The sequence below is a fragment of the Brachyhypopomus gauderio genome, chromosome 9 (genome assembly GCF_052324685.1).
Source record: "Brachyhypopomus gauderio isolate BG-103 chromosome 9, BGAUD_0.2, whole genome shotgun sequence".
Classification (NCBI taxonomy): domain Eukaryota; kingdom Metazoa; phylum Chordata; class Actinopteri; order Gymnotiformes; family Hypopomidae; genus Brachyhypopomus; species Brachyhypopomus gauderio.
This window is the reverse complement of record NC_135219.1, coordinates 6,925,410-6,944,679: the sequence shown is the minus strand read 5'-3', so window position 1 is coordinate 6,944,679 and position 19,270 is coordinate 6,925,410. Positions and strand designations below refer to the sequence as shown.

Sequence of the window (19,270 nt, the reverse complement as noted above, 5' to 3'; positions counted from 1 at the left end):
AGCCATCTCATACGTGCTGGTGTATGAGCACTGTGCTGTAATTGCAGTGTTAGTCATCCGCTGTCTATCTTCATATCTTACTAGGTTTTTTTTCCCAGAATCTCAGAGCTAACATTAAGCACACTCAGCTCTCCATGCACTTATGAGACCTCTTTCATGTCTCATATAGAATGCCGAGAGTGGGTAAATACAGAATCTGACTTGTGAATGTCTGCAGGAACATATCTGTGCCGCATACAAGACACTAGGACTTGGAGTCTTCTATTATGTCAGGTCATTTTGAGCCATTCAAAAGAGAAAGAGGTCTGAGTCTTCCCTATAGTAAACCTGTACAGGATGTTCTCCAGTGATCAGATGATGCAAACGTAAAGTGGAGAGAAAAATGAAGTGCACAAGAAGAGAAATTTCTGACTAGCAGCCTCAGTCAGTCGCCCTTAAGGCTGGTAGCCTGATGCTGAAAAATAATGTTTTGTTATGTATGTTGTGTTGTGTGTATTGCTCGTTACACTTATACACATAAAATGCACTTATGCATTAATGGTTGAAGCCTGCTTCTTCTCACAAGCACCTAAATCATACAGGTTTGTTTGTGGCTCCGTTGTTGTTATTTGGTTCGCTCCATGTGTTGTCTAGCACGGGGAACGCGGTAGTGTTTATAATGAGCTTTGATAAGAGATGTAGCCTCGCTCACAGTCATCACAGCCATTGTTTTAGCTGATTACGCCAGCCGCGCCGTGTCTACGGTACGGTAAACACATCATAATGAGACAAAAGTGTGCTGAGAGCCCACGCATTTCTGCGTGGGAACTCGCACACGCCCTCATGGCTGTAGTTAAATGCTGTCTGGCCTTTGCGGACAAGAATCCGGTGGTTGCCTTTCGTTGATTGATGACACGGATAAAATGCAGTTTGGTTATTTTGCTCTACTTATAGTAGTTAGCATTGATACCACGAATAGCAAGGGGTACATAGTAGAGCTTAAAACTTTGTCCGGAATTGTATCTATGGTCAACCCAGTGGCTCTCCTCAGAATTAGACATTTTCCATTACAGGCCTTTCATATGAAAGGCACACACACTCATGACCTGAAGTAGGTCATGCAGTATGCTTTTAACGTACAGCCATTAAACTGTTCAATAGGTCGAGGGATCTCAGCATCCTAGTGGCCATGCTACATTTGAGCAACTCAAATGAATAAAAGCAATCCCGACATTCTTTCTGACTGATCTAAGAAACTCAGGTGTGTATTTGGGTGTATAGTGAATGAGGGTGTATGCTTCATGCGTCTGACTTGTATATGCCAGTATAAAATCAAAGTAGTGCTTATTCCCTCCCTGAGAGAACGTCCCAGAGGGAGTAGAGCGGCTAAAGCAGCGCTTTGTTAATAACACAGCCTAGTAGTGCAATAAAACCTGCTCGCCTAAAGAATCAGTGGAAAATAGCCTGACTCCGTTTAACTGTAAATCAAGTTTAAGGACTGCCCAGAGAGTAATCGCTCAGTGCTTCCAGTGAATAAAGGAAAAGTCCATTAGCTGGCAACTATTTTATTTTATTGTAGATAGAAAATTCCACAACAAGCCTGGCTGAGAGGGAGCAGAGAGTGGGAGGGCGAGTGAAAGGGAAGACCAGTGTTCACGTATGCTGAGGGAGGTGGCGCCTGTCCTTGGCGAGGGGCCTGGCATGTGCCAGCCACTCATATGCCAGCCCAGTTCGGGAGGATGGGGAAGGGTGTAGAGGGTCAGGGTTGATTCATTTGGACCGCACACCCTGGGGTCATCTTGTTCTGTATAGGGCAGCTCATTAGGAATAAACAGACCTCTGTTGCAAAGAAGCCTGAGGCCGAGTGCCACACACAAGTACCCTCTCTTACTGAGACGTTTACATGATTATAACTCAATGGTTATGTTGGGAGAAAAAGACTATGGTGATATTGCTGGTGATGGTTGTTGAAGGGGCACTGGATATTAAGTTCTGGAATTCAGCTGACTAAACTTTTTGCTCAGGAATAAACCTCACATTCCTTTTAATTCACTTTTGGACAAAGAAGTGTGATAAATCATTTCAAAGGTCATACAGATTTGTAACAACAGTACTCACACTATGTCTTCAAAGCAAAACACTGTGTGAAGATACTTCCAAATTGTTGTTTTTACCACAATTTCTTAGAAGCACCTTCAAGGGGAATTGGTTGATGGAGGTTGTTGTGTTCAGACAGAAAAAGCATCATTTCAACCTAACAACAGCAACATTACCAGGAAGAAACTAAAATGAGAGGAGTTGCAACAAAACAAATAGGTCCAAGATCTGCAGAAAGGAGCATACCCAGTTTTTTAATGTTTCTAAGACATGAGCTAGCACAGCAAGACAAACACACATTTGAAATCAAGAGGATTGTTTTGCTTGATCCAATACCATTAATGTTACTATGTGAAATGTGCTCCAGGTGAATCTGGACAGTCCAAGAGAAGAATGTAGAAGTGCATTACTTATCTCCAGCACAAAAGAGAAGCAATTTGGTTCTTCCTGACATGATGATGCAAACAGCACAACATGACGGGTGGATATTGGTGACTGTCAAAGCAACAAAACCTCAGCTTGAGTTTGGACACAATATAAAAAAAAGTTGCACTTCAATGTCACCCACCCACTCATTGGTTGTTGAACCACACAACTGAACCCTTGAATAAATGACATCTCCTGTGGCAATCAGTGACTATCTTAAAAAAAAAATAATGGACAGTTTCTCACATGGTCCTTTACCTGCAATTAAAGCAGCTAAAAAGATAATGGCCTTAAGAGCACAAGACAGCTGTGCACTGTGCTGTTTGTTCTTCATCGTGAGGTGCTGAAGACACATTGCATTCTTGTGCTGCTCTCTAATGTATCAACACTATGCCTTAGGAACCTCTCACAAGACATGAAAACAGTATGAGACCTGTGGCACGCTCACATTATTTTGGGTTCCATTCCAGTCAAGAAAACTACCAAACCAATAGAAGCCTAATGCATCTTGTATTTAAAAAAGGATATCTATCGATATTATGATTAGAATAATTAAGAATAACTTAGCCTATTTGCTCTGCTATTTGGTCTGATGCACCAATGCGTTAGAAGGTAGTGTTCAACCTGCTGGTCTGAACTACTTGCTGAGAACCCGGTGAGTGAGAGAACAGGTCTTCTCTTACATGCTTCAACTGCACAGTCCCTGTTTCAGATTTACCTGTCTCCAGTAAAGACATACAGTCTCACATTTCAACTCTTTTTTCACTGCACTAAACAGCTCATCTAATACATTTTATATCCATGTAGATATGTTTTTCTAAGACACATAATTTGTTCTGCTACAGAAGAAGACATCCCAGTTTTGGGCCAAGTATTTCCAAGGGCTTTTACCTATGTGCTCTCCCCTTCTCTCTCTCTCTCTCTCTCTCTCTCTCTCTCTCTCTCTCTCTCTCTCTCTCTATCTCTCTCTATCTCTCTCTCACTTTCCCTCACTGCCAGCTAAGCGATTGCCCACACAGTCATATCCCACAAAAATGTCCAGCTGTGCTTTCATCTCCTGATTTCATTAGGCAGAGTAGGTTGGGATCAGGGATTGCATTATGCTCTCCTGTAATTCAATTCCCTGCCTTCATAGCTGCCTTGCAAGGTTGACACATTCTTTGCATTCTCAAAGACACCTCTGCCTTTCCTCAGACATATCTTGAATAATTCAAGTATTTACCATTGTGCTTAAGATTAATGCTATCTGCGTGGGTTCCCTGGTCCAAAACAAAGGCAGTTGCAGCGTGTTTTCCAAGAGCGTTGTTCGATGTAGGCACTGAGGAACAGTTCCACATCGACTCTCCAGTTGAAAAGTTCTCGCACAGACAAAAAAATAAATAAAAAATGCAGAGGAACTATGAGAGTGGAGCGCTCGAGCAGCTCATATTCAAAGGCAGAAGTGCATCTGAGGCAAGACCCATGAAAAATTCATGCCAAGGTGCCAAGTCATTTTCCATGCAGTTGCAGTGTGGAAGCACTTTCCCGACCCATGACCAGAACGCATTTGACAGGTCAGTCAGGCGGAACAGAGACCGTGCTGGCATGCGGTTCACTGAGGGCACAGGGGAAGAGCCCAGAGAGTATGGCAAACATGCTGATTCTAGCTGCCACCCGAGACTGGTTGAAGTGGGGCAAAAAAAAAACTAATAACTGGACAAGATAGAACTTTACTGCATTCTTCAAAGGAAAATTGTGAATTTTTCAGAATATTGGTGTGTGTGTGTGTGTGTGTGTGGGGGGGGGGGGGGGGGGGGGGGTCAGGTTGTGATTGTTACAAAACCTTTCAAAGAAGAGTTATGGCTGGGATCCTCAAAACCCTATTCCAGATTTGAGAATGTGTATGTAGCCTCTTATATTTGGTAGCTTGAGTACTTGTCTAATGTCTTATTATGAGTACTGCAATAGTGTATCTTACAGAAGAATGAGCATTACAACCTGAATATCTCTGATGTATCATGGCAGAATTTGAGAGCACACGAAAGGAAAAACAACATAGGAGATCAGTGGAGCCCCCTACAGGTGAGATTCTGGTATGAATCCATTGTGAAAGAAGGATTCCAAAGACATGGCATCTAATCAGTAGCTTGCAAGGCTATGCAGCAGAGCAGAGTGCTTATCGTCCTCCACCGCGTCTTTCACATGCTCGACATCACGGATCACCAGCACAAATTTGTGCCAGTGTCGTGTAGTTGGAGAGAGACCTACTGCAGTGTGAACTGCGAGCATGATTCTTATTCACTGCTTGGACACCTACATTGGTCATTCAAAACATCTGTACTTCCTGGTATAGTGTGTGTTCCCCCACCATAAAGATTTAATTTATCGTGTAATTATCTAGTTTACCAGAGCTGTTCAATGAGAACTTTCGATCCCAATCTTAAATGAATACCACAGAAAATGGTAAAATACTCTCTGACACAACAGACTGCACTACTCACATGTCTTTTTGAGGGGACCGAGAACTCTATGGACACTGTGCTCCACTGAGTAACTGCTGTCCACCGGGTACTGTACAACTCAGTGGAGTCTAAAGAGCACAGCTCCTGATCATCAGGGAGCAGAGCGCTGCATGTGTTCAACTGGGTCCCGTAAGAGCTCCCTCGCTGCTCATGCACCAGCTGCTCAGGGTATGGCCTGCATCCCAATGAATCCTGTAGTGTGCGCATGTATATGTGCACAGATGTGCAGTATGTAGAGGGGACAGGGGCAAAATTTTAACATTTAAAAACAACCGGGGGGCGGTTGGGGGGGGGGGGGGGGGGCTAGATTGGGGGTGTGTGTGTGTGTGTGGGGGGGGGGGGGGGGGGGGGGGGTTGGTAGAGCAAAAGCCGCATTGGATCAAAAGTAATTATTCACAACAGGAGGCTGCAGAGTTAATTCAACCAATCAGAGAAAGGGTGAGTGGGGGATGGGATAAGAAAGGCAGAGGGAGAAAGAGGAGACAGAGAAAGACCTCTCCTCACAGTACCTCCTGCTCTCTACTCAAAATGGCTGATTTCAAGCCAAGGGAAATGATGTACAGCTCAGTAAAAGGTCTACCAACCATTGTGGCTTCTCATTATGTTCTTGCCATTTGCAACAGCAAGTGGTTCAGTGCAGCTATAGGAGCCCAGCAGTGATTGCTATCATTTCTAAAATGGCCGACACTTAATCAGTTCCTTTGTCACAGTGATCATAAAGGCCCAGCCTTATGTGATAGAGAGGCACATATACAGTACTTTATTTCACACACCATGTTATTCCTTGTGTCAAGCTCAATCCCGCTCTTTATCTCACCAAAAATGTAGACTATTCAGCCAAATGGGAGAATATTTCAGCAACCTGACTTGATGTTACTAAAAAGTTTAATCTTAATATATGCACAATGGATTTCCTGTATCCAGCATTTCAAGTTAGGTTGAAAAAGTTCAACCTCAGGCATTATTCTGGATGGCACCATATCAAGTCTACCTGACTCGAAAGAAAAAAAAGATATGTCTATACACCACTGAGCATGTGCAATACATCCTTGCTCCAGTGACCTAATTCCAACCTCAGGGAAGACAGAGAAACTAACGAGAAAGTAACGGGCTGAGAGAGTGGACAGAAAGGTGAGGAGGTTCAGAGGGATCTCCAGGCAAGCAAAAGGGCTTCCTACTCTCTTCATCTGGCCATTATGTGTCAACATCAAACATCGCCTCTACACCTGTGCATCTCTCTACTCCTTTGGTGCTTAGATTAAAGGGAGGTTTTGCTTGCCCCAGAGGTTAAAGAATACTGGAAAAGAACACAGTCTTGGACCTTAGGCACCACACATCTTCAATTCCTTCAGTTGTCAGTTCACACAACCAGGTGGTGCAAGCTTTTATGTGGCATAACAATATTTTTTTAAACCAAACATCTAGTTGCTGTTCCTGAATTAGCTCCAAATTCTCAAAAACATCTCCCAAACAGTCTCCTAAATCCATCTAATGAAAGAAAATATTCATTTTGATTTCACTTTAATGTTGCCTGAGCTCTGAAAAGTATATATCACACCTCAGATAATAAGCCAAGAGAATAAGAATGAGCAATTATTCTGTTTGGCGCTCAAAATTTGGCAGTGGCAATCCTGTTCCATTTTCATAGCACAATGTTGCTTCCTGATGTAATTTCATGGTTGTAGCTACATCACATAATTTCATGTTTGAACTGAGAGGAGTGAATCTGGTGGTGTTCAACATGGCTGCCAGGAAACAGCTCTGTGTGACAGTAGTGTACGCTGCCTCATTACACCTGCATGAGATTACATGATGAGCATTCCTGTACATGTTCCTCCAATGTAAAGCTTCTGCACATCTCAAAGGTGAAGTACATCTTTAAAAACCTTGAGTAGTAGATATGAGGTAAAGGCCTTCACATAAGTACAATATTTTCTCTCAAGTAACTGTAATACAGTGTTGTATTCACTATATATGAGAAAACACACGCGGGCCGCACTGATACAAAATAGAAATAAAGAACAAACAATTTTACATAATACATAAATACAGATACATAAAAACACACACTGTGTTATAGTGTACATAGGCTTTTAATAAAAGTAAAGTTAAGCCAGAATTGTTTGAGCGGCAGCCGAAACAAATTAAACCCAATAAAATGAAAACAGTGATTCCGATTACTGCACTTATTCAAGAGAAGACGCAGTAGGTCAGTTAACCAAGAACATGGAGGAACACTCCAGTGCAATACTGGCACTAATAAGCTAAGCAGTGTGAATGTGTGGGCAAGAGAAAGAGAGAGAGACAGACACAGAGAGATAAACAGAGAGAGAGAAGAGAGAGAGATAAACAGAGAGAGAGGGGGGGGGGGGGGGGCTTTCACTCACTGGCCACTGGCCACATTTTACATCTGACTGACTTCTTACTGTCACATCCTAATCAGGTTACCCTGGTTTCACATCCAATGGACCTCACAGGTCATGTGCATTAAATGTTAATATCCTAAAGAAAGTCATACAGGTATATTTTAATCACTTTCTTTTTTCCCATTTAATCAGAAATCAGACTCTGTGTTCACTGAACATGAGGAAGTCAACTCCAAAGAGATTCCCATAACATCCTTACCATCACAATGATGTTAAAAGATTCACCACTGAGCCTTCTCTTAAGGCACTTTTTTCATTGATAAAATACATGTCAAAATCTAAACATAAATAACACATTACCAAAAATGGAAATTAGCATACACTCACTGGCCACATTATTAGGCATACCTGTTCAACAGCTCATTAACGCAAATTTCGAATCAGCCAATCACATGGCATCAACTCATTTAGGCATGCAGACATGGCCAAGACGATCTGCTGCAGTTCAAACCGAGCATCAGAATGGAAAAGAAAGGTGATTTAAGTGAATTTGAACGTGGCCTGGTTGTTGGTGCCAGACGGGCTGGTCTGGGTATTTCAGAAACCACTGACATACTGGGATTTTCACACACAACCATCTCTAGGGTTTACAGGGAATGGTTGAAAAAGAGAAAATATCCAGTGGGCGGCAGTTCTGTGGGCGCAAATGTCTTGTTGAAGCAAGAGGTCAGAGGAGAATGGCCAGACTTGTTCAAGCTGACAGAACACCAACAGTAACTTAAATAACTCGTTACATCCGAGGCATGCAGAAGAGCATCTCTGAATGCACAACACGTTGAACCTTGAGGTGGATGGGCTACAGCAGCAGAAGACCACACCGGGTGCAACTCCAATCAACTAAGAACAGGAAACTGAGGCTACAGTTCACACAGGTTCACTAAAATTGGACAATAGAAGATTGGAAAAACGTTGCCTGGTCTGATGAGTCTCGATTTCGGCTGCAACATTCGAATGGTTGGGTCAGAATTTGGCGTCAACATCATGAAAGCATGGATCCATTCTGTCTTGTATCAACGGTTCAGGCTGGTGGTGGTGCAATGGTGTGGAGGATATTTTCCTGGCGCACTTTGGGCCCATTTGTACCAATTGAGCATAGTGTCAACGTCACAGCCTGTCTGAGTATTGTTGCTGACCATGTCCATCACTTTATGACCACAGTGTACCCATCATCTGATGGTTACTTCCAGCAGGATAACGCGCCATGTCATAAAGCACGACTCAAAGTGGTTTCTTGAACACGACAATGAGTTCACTGTACTCGAATGGCCTCCACAGTCACCAGATCTCAATCCAATAGAGCACCTTTGGGATGTGGTGGAACGGGAGATTCACATCATGGATGTGCAGTCGACAAATCTGCAGCAACTGCCTGATGCTATCATGTCAATATGGACCAGACTCTGAGGAATGTTTCCAGTACCTTGTTGAATCTATGCCACAAAGGATTAAGGCAGTTCTGAAAGCAAAAGGGGGTCCAACCCGGTACTAGCAAGGTGTACCGAATAAAGTGGCCAGTGAGTGTATACACGACATTCTCCAACAGAACAGCACCTACACAGTACTGTAGTTATTTTATATCATTCAATAATAGGGGTGAATCAAATATGTATGTGAAGTTTGGTCGGTGCTATGCTTCTGAATGATAGAGCAGAAGGATAATGGGTTTAGATGTTTTTGACCTGAGATGGAGGTTTGGAATCACAACAGAGCTCAGATAAGCTGAACATGCTCCTTCTTCAGCTTCATGCTCTCTCAGTCTTTCTACATGTCTACAAAATCAGGAATTATATCAGAGAGAACCAATTACTGGTACTGTTACCCTGTTATTACCTTTCCACAAATTTACAGTTAGAACATTATTAATGCTAAGTGCTTTTACAAAACAACCGAGGTGGTTTCCTCTGCAGGAAAACCTGGGTAAACTGAGATGGGCCTTTGTCTTCATGTTATATTAATGTCTGTGCAAAAAGTTTCATTTTAAGGGGAAATTAAAGGGGGAACTATTTTAATTGTAGTAATATAACCGATCATATACGAGACATAGCAGATGGAATTCAGACAACACTAGCTTGCACTGGTAATATAAACATATATAAACATATATAAACATGACGGGGGCAGTCATGGCCTGGTGGTTAGGGAACTGGTCTTGTGACCGGAGGGTCGTGGGTTCGATCCCCAGACCTGAGGCCATGACTGAGGTGCCCCTGAGCAAGGCACCTAACCCTCAATTGCTCACTTGTATAAAAATGAGATAAAAATGTAAGTCGCTCTGGATAAGGGCATCTGCCAAATGCCAAAAATGTAAATGTAATTGCTAATTGCAAAGCATCCACATATATTTAGCTTTGCATCAAAGTCCAGAGAAGGTTTAAAAATTAAATCAAACTTTAATGTACATCACATGCCAATGCTGCCAGCGGACACGCCAATGCCAACTCCTACCTGAGGCCCAACATCCACATTGGAGGAACAGTGACTGCTTGGCCTAGAAACAAAACTATAAATATGGACTGCTACAAGTTGGGCAGCCCAATGGAGGATGGGTTCTCTTTTGAGCCTTGGTCGTCCCAAGGTTTCTTCCTAATCCTAAGGGAGTTTTTCCTTGCCACTGTCGCCCCTGGCTTGCTCATTAGGGATCTGAACCCATGTGTTTGTAAAGCTGCTTTATGAAAACAAACAAGTGTTGTAAAAAGTGCTATATAAATTTGACTTGACATGTGTATGAGATGCGCTCTATGTGCAGGATGATGTACTGTCCTGGTGGCCTGTATATACACAAACACATATACATATACACATATACACAAGTATATGTGTTAGTCATACATTGGATCTATATCTTGATCCAATGCTTAAATCTTATTAATATGGAGTACCACATGGTCCTATTTTATGCTTATGTTTTTTCTGTATTATTGAGTGAGACATACATGCTGCTACTGTAAACTATTGCCAATACAGCACAAAACACCATAAAAGGTCATGGTCAGCAATATGAGATTCAGTCTCGAGTCGTTAAAACTGAAAATGTGATTTCTTTAGAGGCTGTGTACCGTAAATCAGCACTGATTATGCATTTTACATGAATTACTGTGTCATGTAACAGTGGAAATGGGTCTCAGTCAGGACACAAGTCTTAAGTGTCCTGTTAATGACATGCTAGTTGTCAATGACTTGGAAGTTGTTAATGACTGCACGCAATACAATGCAGACTTACCTGTAACTACATTGTAACGGCTACCAAAACACATATTAGAACAGATCAGTACAACACTTCAAACAATGTATCTGTATACAATATGCTTCAACAATTGTTAAATATTAAATAGATTGATCATCCAGGCAAATAAAACAAGGCTGTTACAAAAATAACCTTATCATGCTTATGTCCGATTTTTAAGCATCCTTATTGCTGTTGTGAAAAACTATGCTGGTGTTCATCATCAGTATAAACATTATTTCTGTCATTAAGGATTGGGCTTCTAATTTAGGCAGTGATGAGAAACAGAAGCTTCTAATGAAAGCGCAATACCAGAATACTACACCACCACACACCTGTTACACTAGGAAAAGCACCTGGCGTTTGATTGAACAGCTGGCAAAATTATTGTGGCAGTTAATCAATAACAATATTTAAATGGAATGTTTCAATCACTCAATCTAGCTAATAAACCTCCAGCAAAATCATGAGCCAAATTCCAAAGCCAATCATCAGTGATTTTAGGGGAAAGAAACCAATAAAAAAGATCAAAAGAACCAACCTGGACATACAGAGAGAACAAATTCCAACAAACATGTGAAGAACCATTAGCAATGCTCTTTCCAAAAAATGACAAAACAGTATACAGGCAAACATAATTGCACCAATATCAAATAGGTTCTAACACGGGAGTGTCTGTACTAACCAAAATTCTTCAAATTATGGACCACAATCTCATTTAATTTTTGTTTTACAAGTTCTTTGACTCAAGTGAAGAACAGTCAACAAGATAGGTTATAATGAAAGACCTCAGGCCTGCTCTACTAGCTGCTTAGCTATTGTTCACCAACAGTGATGGACAAATCTATTAACTAACATAAAAATTGTCACATTGATGATTGGGTCCTTGGTTTTTAAGTTATCTTTGTACAAAACACTACAGAGAAAACAAACACAAAAAATACATGGTGATATCCAAACAGACCTTGAATGAGATCTCCCCTGGACATACACTTCAAATCAGAAGAATTTTGGATCGATGAAGTCTCTGTCCATGATTGTTGTCTGGACCATATTCACCCTTGACCCATTATGGACCTTGATGTCCTTGCTCTTGGTCTTCCTACCCCAATTCCAAAACTTCTGACAGTGCAGACAAAGAACTGAGCCTTCCAACCACATCATTCAAAGTTCAGTAATCTGAAAGCAAACTTTTCTGGCATTTCTTTAGCCACAGTGGCTCTAGCAGTACTCAGCAGTCAAAACACAAAGCCACTTACGAATATCCTTAACAGCCTATAACACAAACAAAACAGATGTGTCGAACTGGAAACAACAGTTTTCGGAGCGCGTGGTCATCATAAAAAAAAAAGAGAATGCAACAGCGCTTTCTGACGAATCTTCTGAAAATGGCTCACTGGTTACAATATTCATGCCCCTTTCGCCTTTGCCTTCTTGTGCAATTTCAGCGCAGTTTTCTTGTTTGGTTTTGTTTTTTAGCAGTGAAGCAGAGCTCCTACACCCTGGGTACTTTTTATTTCCTTTGCGCAAAAGCTGAGCAAACAGACAAAGAGAACTGCGACAGAACCCTGCCAAGACTCGTCTGGCTTTTTCCCCCCTCTTTCTCCTCTTCTCTGTGCTCCCTCGTTCTCAGCATGGCAACCTTCCCGACAAGTCTTGGCCGAGCTCCAGCCTGTGTCTGTCTGTCTGTTTGGGTCCCCTCCCCCCCCCCCTGGAAAAAAAAATGCCAATTTGGGCAAAAAAGATCAAAGCAACTCATGAAATCTCTGGCACAGGTCTACCTCTCTTGTCCTCAGAATCTTACCCCCTTCCCCCCCAAAAAAAGATGAACACGTGCACATTTTGGCATCTCTGCCATTCTGCCAACCTTTTCCTATCACACTGTCGCTCCCCAGACTGCTGCCGGCTCCCTCCATCACTTCTCCTGGCAGCACCATACAGCACTCAAGTTCCTCAGCATCTCACCCACTCACTTCCCTGACTGCGGCATGTCTGAGGATTCCTGCCGCTGCACCGCTTGCAGTGCCACAGCTACCCACAGCAGGCTAAGACAGCACCTCCTGTCACTGTGAGAACAATGCTGTGCCGCCTTTAATGGTGCCAGCTCAGAGCTCCGAACCGCCTGAAAGACCTCACCTGACACGCTCATTCCCCCAATAAGCACGCGCGCACGCACACACACACACACACACACACACACACACAGACAATCACCCGTGTACATTCACACACGCAACCACAGACTCGATACTGTAGACTAGGAGAATTATGGTAAAACAGATGCTCAATCCTACTGGAAAACATTTGTTTGTCAGTATGGCTTTTAAGAACCATGGTATTCTTTCTGATCATTGTCCATGTTTGGGTGTGCGGTACCAGTCAAGTCTCATTGTCTAGTTATCGCCTGTAATGACTAACTGTATTGGTGCATGAAAGGTGTATAAGACATTCTAGTCAAAACTCGATTGTACAACTGTAAGAAAAAGTCTGTGAACCCTGTGGAATATCCTCCAATTCAGCATGAATGCCTCCTTAAAAGTGAAGAATCAAGATTTGGTGCTTCAATCAATTCAAGTGTGGGGTTTATTTCCCTTCATTATAAAAGTAATCACACTTTTGGTTGCCTGGTCTTTACAAAAGTGCTCTTTTGCAATATTTTTAACATGGTGCTAATAGGCAAATGTATAATATTTATTTTTATTTGAAGAGTAAAAGAGGCTACAAAAATGACTCTTTCAAAATGTGAGCCAGATATTTTGCCTAGGAGTGGACTTCCAGTGCATACCACAGAATGTTCAAGTGGCAAAGATTCATAGGGTGATGGGAAGTATTAACACGCATCACTTGCACTTGATAACATGTGTTCATGAGTCCCCCATAAGAAAAATACCTGGATAAAAGGAGATTACCATGGAGGAAACCACAAAAAACATTACTGTTCATCAACAGATTTTAAATATACACAGCATCATAACGGTGACCTTATGTTTAACACACTGTCACTAAATAGCAAAACCTCTGGCCGGCTGTGAAGCTTGATGGAAGAAGGATGACTAAGACTCATTGGCTGCGATTTCTGAGATTCCAAAGCTGAACATCATGGCCTCTGTATGCGAATCACAAGTGGTTGGATTAGGCATGACCAGTCCACCACAGAGTGGCCCAAAAAGAAGAACTCCTGATCCAACATTAGCCAAGACCTGGTTCTGACTCCTATCCCACTGAAAGCAGGCCAAGCAAGATGTCCCAAAATTATACATAATCAGATATGATTAAGTGTAGAGAAACATCCCAAAATACCTATAAATGATTGGTGCAACTAAGTGGCAGCTATAGTCAGCATGGTATCAAAATTATTGCTAGTAAAGGAGATATGGCTAGTTACTAAATATAAGGGGTAACATTCATTTTCCATCCATTACACTGATTACTCAATAAAGACATGACATTGTAAATGAAAAGTGTGTGTTGTTTGTAATGAGAGACTTTATTATTTATCATTAAGACCGAAGTAATGACAGATCACACTTGAGGTACCATTCATGGAGACGTCCAAATGGTTCAGAAACTATAGTACTATTAAAACGTATAATCTTGCAAGTGAAAATGAAAATCGGTTTGCAGACAGCCTTACTCTCTTTGAAATGTCAAGTATTGTTCGTTCATTATTCATACCACCCTTGACAGGACATATGCAATTAGAGCACTTCATCTCAAAGTTGCAACAGCCACTTTCAGTACTTTCAGTCAGCCTGAAATGAGAATCTAAATACTAGAGAAAAACATTTGTAATTCAGAGGTGAAAAGACAAATATCCCATGTACAGATCCTTAAACTCTATTTATTCACCTGACATACAGACTATGTCAGAAAACAAATGGTGTGTGTGTGTGTGTGTGTATGTGTGTTGCTTATACACACATAAAAAACATTGCCTGGCCTGTCTCCTCATCCCCCACTACAATGTCTAACCTTAATCAAACGTCATTGGGACCTCGGAGTGGGACGCTGTATTTCCTACTGCCCAGAGTTCACTGGCATCCCGGTGGTGCCCGTTGCAGAGGGGAAGTCCGGAGTGGCCATTGCAGCTAATCAGCTCACTGCAGTCCTATGGGCCGGCCCCCCATGTAGACACTGTGCATGCCATGGCGGTGAGCAGCAGTGTGAGCTGCATTTTCAGCAGCACTAGACCTTTTGCCTCTCCTTTGCCTAACACACAAATAAGCAGACAAACACCCTGTCTGCTAAAACAAAAAGCCGAGCTTTCCAGAACAGACTCAATCTGTTACTTCTTTCACTAGATTCCTCCAGTCTTTAATACCTGCAATAAATCATTCATCTTGTTTCTTGGGCTCTGAGGTGGACTGGACTCATACTTCAGTAAAGTAGGGACTAAATGTCATATAGGATAACATGATTATAATTAAATAATGATTTGTGCTTATGTATTATTAAGACAAAAGTCATTTTTGTTCAGTTTTTTAAAAAACCAATGAACCCTAAAAAATGCTGCTTGTTTTCATTCTTTTTCAGACTTGGCAAAACCACTTTTGCTGCAGTAACAGTCAGTTGGAGTAAAGTCTAATGGAGTAAAGTCTGATGGAGTAAGTTTTATACTCCTCTCTGGGGCATTTTCCTTGCCCATTTGCTCCAGGCTGTTCAGGTCGGTCGGGCAATGTTTGTGGCAGGGTCCAAACAGTGCCACATACTCCCAATTAGACAGATCTGGACTTTTGACTTGGCCACGACAGAACATCTATCCTTGTGGTGTTCAGCCATTTCTGTGCTATGCTTGTGTGGGCGATGACTGTGCTGCTGAACAGAAGCTTGTCTACAGCATCAGTGTTTTTCAGAGTGAAACACATACAGTCTTGCAGTATCTCCCCATATTCTTAACCATCCATCCTTCAGCTTTAACAAGATGCTGAATCCCTGCTGAGGAAAACCATCCCCACAACATGGTGCTGCCACTGTACTGAATTCTGTAGCTCCTTTAAAGTGGCTGTTAGCCTCTCTGTGGCTTCCCTCACAAGAAACCTTCTTGCTCTGATTCTGTTTTGAGGGACAGTCATGTCTAGGCAGTGCCTGGGTGGAATGAAACTTCTTCACAATTGGTCTAAGATTGCTCTAGTAGGATATTCTAACCACAGGATATTATTCTGTTGTCTTTTCTTGTCTTGTGTATGTCTGCAACATGGTGATTAAGTTGCTTAGAATGCTTTCTGGTCTTCATTTTCCCAGTGTCAGATTCACAGTCTGACAAACGGTACAACAATTAAGGGGATCTTTTATCTACAAAAGGTAAACTTTTTTAATGATTCACATATAGAGGCCAACTGTATGCCAGTTGTGTTGTCATTAGAGGAATATTTCATCTATGTAAATGTGCACAGCATAGGAGTCGGACACTCATACAAACAGCATTCATCAGTCACAGAATATCTTCTTACATAAAACCAATATCGCTTTGAATGAATTCAACCTGAATTGTCTTTGAAAATAAAATATGACAGCACAAAATATCAATTGTAGTAAACAAAACAAGTGACGTTTAAGGGAACTGAAAACATTTGCAAGACAATTTTAAAATGCATTTTACGCTTAATGCCAAATGCAGCACTATATATAGGGAAGCCCGGCGGTAACATAGAGCATCGAAGTTATCTTGGACCCTTGAGACTGCCTATAACTCAAATACGTACTCTCACCAGCGGATGCACTTTCACCCCCAGCGGACGCTAACGTGAAGGGTATAACATACTGCGCATGCGCGAGATTCGGGAAAGGGGTGGAAAAAAAACCAAACGTCGGCCGTGACCAATTTAGTCGGCTAGCTGTGTGTAGCGCAGAGGGAGTTTGCGCTGCGTAGTCTGCTTTTGCGCTGTTGTTATATAACCGGGGCAATTTGTTTCAAACACAACTAATTTGATCGGCTTTTTAGATATCCGTTCCCTTCTCTATCATATCTGTACAATTTATGGTAGCTAGGTTAACATAACTGACTAGCTAGTGTTAAGGTAGTTACCGCGTTATCACTGAAGCCCAACGAGATGTCCCATTAGGTCACCGTTCTCTTCTAGCGGATAAGAGGCCTCCGTCTGGACGTCGCCTCTCCCTTTCTGCTGGGGGAAAACGACGCTAGCTGTTCAGTTCAGCATTAGTATACTGGTTTACTGGTTAGCATTGCTGCTGTGTTCAGTTCAGCATTAGTTTACTGGTTAGCATTGCAGCCCTGCTCAGTTCACCACTAGTATACTGGTTAGAATGGCTCCGCTACGTTGCCTACATTTCCCCCTAACGGGTAACCCAGTAATCGCAATTAGCCAGTTATCACGTTTTCTTAGGCTGCTACAGTTGATTTATTTCGCCAGCCACATTACGTGCAGAAGCATGATTTGATACACAATCACGTTTAATAAACTTTTTTTTCCAAAATAGTCCATGTCCTAATAAACATTAAACCGATAGATTAAACCGCTAGTAAATAAAAATAACAGTGCATGAGTGCTATGAGGCACAAGCATGTGACCATATATCAGTTTTTAAAAGGTTAGGTTATACTTTTTACTGTTTAAACATTCACATGTTTAACATGTTTAAACATGTATCGTTTCATTTACCCAAATATGATGGTGGTGGTAATAATTATTTCTATTTTTACTTTTCTTCTTTTAATAACATTTTACACAGGAACATAAATGATCAAGAATGTCACAGCCGAAGGCGGCAGTTGATGGGATAAAGTGTCTCTTGACCCTGGTAGGTATATTTCTTAATTTAATTAGCCCACAGTTTCAGATATTTACACATTAATATTTACACTTTAGTTTAAAAGTACGTGTTATGAAGGTGTTATTTACTTCCGAGGCCTTGAAAGTCTTCACCCTGTAGTCTTTAATGTAAATCAACATAAAGGGAGGACCGAACGAGCTGTACCACGAACCATCTGGAGTTGACTGCGTGTCGAATGTGTTTATGGGAGACACGCGTTGGGCAGACGACACACTCATCATTACTGCCACACAAGAGGGGATAAGGAGACCTCTACTGACCTCACACCCAGTGTGTTCAGGCTCCCCCAGCGCGCAAAATACAATAGGTGTCTACAATGTCAAGGCAAAGCAAATGTGTAATTTTCATAGGCCTAGGCCTGTATGTGGAATCACAGTCTTTTTGATTTATAAATGAAATAGTTCAAGGAGGCTTTTTAATTTGAAAGAGGTACATTTTCGATAGACGTGGCTGATTAATCTCTAGCTATTAAACTAGATTATATTAATTTTAACTTGGTTAAAATAGGTAGGTGAGTAACCAGTAACCTACGCGAATCCTGTGTCTGCTATAAAGTGTATCTTGTAAGCGTCTTTCACGAAATATTTAAACTATGATAAATTACGGTGCGACAATAAATCAAAGCTGGGAAGTGGGGGAGGGGGTAAAACGCACAGATGACAGGCCATATGGACTCGGGCTCTATTTTTTGGAGACATTTTGATGAACCAATTCCTGAAATTTACCGTGTTAGCAAAATATTTATTTCACGTAGTTTACAAAAATGCTGCAATATTATTAGCATCAGTGGTCATGTTTTATTAAAAACCGACTGTAACGTATACTGCCAACAGATTATGTTATCCTTTGAACACTACTTTTGCGGCCTTAAACAGCAGCAGATAGTCTGCTTGTATATAATACAGTACTAGTATACAGTACACTCTGTAATCTCTTTTATCCCTCTTTTGTCATTCATCCCTGTCAATTGGGATAAAATCTCAGAGTACTCATTTAAAATTAAACACAGACAGACAGACAGACAAACATAGATAGATAGATAGATAGATAGATAGATAGATAGATAGATAGATAGATAGATAGATAGATAGATAGATAGATAGATAGATAGATAGATAGATAGATAGATAGATTAAAGTCCGACGTGATGTGAGGTTTTAAATATCAAAACAGTGGCGGAGAGATACTGGAGAGACTAACTGTAGCACAGCAATTTGTCTAGTAAACCGGCAGATGCCACGTCTATCCATCAGAGTAATCCTCAGAGAGAGAGAGAGAGAGAGAGAGAGAGAGAGAGAGAGAGAAGTGGAGGAGCAGGATGGGGGAGCTTAGTGGCTGCAATGAGACTGTCTATGATAAACTGGGTTTCTCTCCTCCTCTCTCTCAGATCGCGCTCTGCAACACACCATTTTACATTTCAACCTCTTCTCGACTTGTATAGGCTATGTAACATTTTTCTGGCTTCCAGCCTTCGAGACGTACGTTCTGCTCGGTTTTCATCGAAAGGGATTTTTTTAGCGTAACATTATCAGCGGAAAAAGGTATCTGTCGCGTCAGATGGTATCAAGGTGCTATGTGCGAATATGTCAATTTCGGTGCCTCTGGAGGATGCTTTAAATCATCGATATTCATGTGGACACGTCGCACAACTGGATATATGGATTGTTATTTTTTTCAAGGGATAAAAACATGTATTTATTACAGGTATAATTGTTTTGCTGAAATATGATGAAAATGGGTTTGTAATGTATCTTTTCTTACACATTGTTCAACAAAAAATGTCTATTTTACTTTTTTAAGAATCTGCATGGTTTGTTTTTCACACT

At 41.5% G+C, this 19,270-nt stretch overlaps 1 long non-coding RNA gene across 1 annotated transcript in view; it reads right to left on the bottom strand.

Moving 5' to 3' along the window:
- Window positions 1–16,929, bottom strand: part of LOC143522851 (uncharacterized) — a 79,769-nt gene extending 62,840 nt beyond the window's left edge. The window contains exon 1 of the long non-coding RNA XR_013133151.1: window positions 16,678–16,929. This is a non-coding gene — a long non-coding RNA (uncharacterized LOC143522851). The remainder of the gene's footprint in view (window positions 1–16,677) is intronic.
- Window positions 16,930–19,270: the final 2,341 nt, after the last annotated feature.